The sequence below is a fragment of the Pocillopora verrucosa genome, unplaced genomic scaffold (genome assembly GCF_036669915.1).
Source record: "Pocillopora verrucosa isolate sample1 unplaced genomic scaffold, ASM3666991v2 scaffold_100, whole genome shotgun sequence".
In the NCBI taxonomy this organism is placed as follows: Eukaryota; Metazoa; Cnidaria; class Anthozoa; order Scleractinia; family Pocilloporidae; genus Pocillopora; species Pocillopora verrucosa.
In genome coordinates this window covers 8,666-10,876 of record NW_027078162.1, presented here as the reverse complement: position 1 = coordinate 10,876, position 2,211 = coordinate 8,666, and the positions used below count along the sequence as shown (strand labels likewise).

The window sequence follows — 2,211 nt, the reverse complement described above, 5'->3', positions numbered from 1 at the left end:
GATGCCGAAGCATGCCCTGGGTGAGGGGGGTGGTCGAGGGATCCTTCCCACGGTTTATGGTGGATAGTAGCAGGTCGCCCCCACAAGCCCTTGCGAGTCCCGCAGACGGTCCCAGAGGCTGACCCGTTTGGTATCTCCTCACTGTAAGATTTTAAAGCCAGATACACGCACCTACGGAGCTAAAACATTGTATAATAGGTTTTTAGGACACGTTATGTCTCTTGGGACCCCTCCCTCCCCTCCCTAGGGAATAGTGCTTCAAATCGATGCTCCTCAATGTGTTAACTGGGTTGAGGAAAATACATTAGGGTTAGGTAACGACTTCGGGGTTAGGGTAACCATTTCTTAGGGTTAGGGTAACAATTTCTTAGGGTTAGAGTATCGATTTCTTAGGGTTAGAGTAACGAAACTAGGGCTTTAGAATTTCAAATTCGCCTACACTCAGGGATGTGGCCGCTTTACAGCCTGAACCTGGCCGATAACAAGCAGAATTTCGACCCCATTTCCTCGTCTACGACCATACCACAGGGAAAGCACCGGTTCTCGTCCGATCACCGAAGTTAAGCCCTGTCGGGCGGGGTTAGTACTTGGATGGGTGACCGCCTGGGAATACCCCGTGTTGTAGGCTTCAATTTTTTGTCTTGCGAACATCTCTAAACGTTTTATCCCAATAAATAGCTCTCCATACACCACAATTTCACATAGAGAGCCGTAGGTGAGTGAGGAACAAAATCAAAGCAAAAAACGAGGGGGGGAAAACACCTTTTTGTCAAAAATCGGCCAGCTAATGGCGAAAACTCTAGTGCGATCGACTTTTCTTACAGAGCGCGCGCGAGCGAGTGAGCACGCGCGAGATGAACAGTTTATGATGTCAAATTCTACTTCTGTGATATCAAATCATTCCAAATAACGAACGAAAAAATGAATAGGAAAAAAACGCACACTTCTGAGACGCAGTTTTTGAGCCATCGTGACCGTGGCAAAACACTCGCACACTTCCAAAGAGGAGGCGCGCGGAAATTAGTGAAAAACGGCACTGAAAGTCGACAAATGGGTGGATTCAGACTGGCAAACGAATCGGGAAAAAGGTTCGATACTTGTACTTTTTTTTTTTTTCTACTCTGCTTAGTTTGTTTACTACCCTCGTGCATTCGTTCACTCGCTTGCTCGCACAAAGGATACACTAACGATAGCAATAGGCAATTCTAAAAGCGGCTCCAGTGAAAATAAAAATCCGCTCAAAAGGTTCAAAGTGTACTCACGGTCCAAGTCGAATGACCTTCTATGCTCGCTCGCTCGGTCGATCGGCCGTTTGGTTGCCTTTCATTTCCTTTCCCTTCGCGGCGCATAGCACAGCACGGCCACGGCCACGCACAACCTGCAAATACAAACGAACAGGACTGTACACACAATCGAGCAGTACAGGCCTTGAACAAAAACAGCAGGCAAAGTTACGACACGCCCCCGAAACTCACCTTGTTTCCTTCTCCCAGTCTCTCCAATGCACTTCTACCCCTCCAAACGTGCCAACACCTTGGCCAGTTGTGCGTCCTTTGCTTTCGTTGCAAGTCTACCGGTCCACTGCAAAAGCAAAAATACAATCGATAGTCAGTAAGAGGGACCCCATATAGACATAGTTTGGATGACTCTTTTGCGGGGGACGAGCGCGAAAGCAGGTCCCACAATACCAGAATATTATACGCATCGAGTTACCCACATTTGGGGTAATCGCAACGGAGTCAACCCATTCGAAGTGGCAAAGAAAGGCGCTCGCCGTGAGAGGAGCTGCACTCCTTGATCACCGTACCTCCCGCGTTTCACGGTAAGTATGCTTTTTCAGCGTCTGCCCAGCCGTGAAAAAATCCAATTACCCACTAGGTCATTGTGGTTAGTGCTTTGCGCACCTTCGGGAAAAACGTAGGCCCGCGGCCGTTCCTTGCCATTGTCTGTTGTCTGGAATTACAATCCAATCTTTCACCTCTTCCCCCTCTAAGGGCGGGCGGGCGGACCCTGGCTAGGAACGTAAAAGAATGCTATACCGTTGACACTTTGTTTTGGACTGAGGGTGTCTTCCCCAGAGGAGAGTGGGCGCCGCCACTCGGAGGTAGTGCTATACCGAGCAAACCCGTGGCTGGGACGAGGCAATCCTCTTTTCCACAGCACCGTTCCAAAAAAATCAGTTTAATATAGGAGCTGCCTCAATGAGCAGCG

At 49.0% G+C, this 2,211-nt stretch overlaps 1 non-coding gene across 1 annotated transcript; it reads left to right on the top strand.

Moving 5' to 3' along the window:
• The first annotated feature begins 509 nt into the window (after positions 1-509).
• On the top strand, positions 510-628 carry LOC136278404 (5S ribosomal RNA). Its single transcript, XR_010716299.1, has one exon. It is a non-coding gene; the product is annotated as a 5S ribosomal RNA (ribosomal RNA).
• The last annotated feature ends 1,583 nt before the right edge of the window (positions 629-2,211 follow it).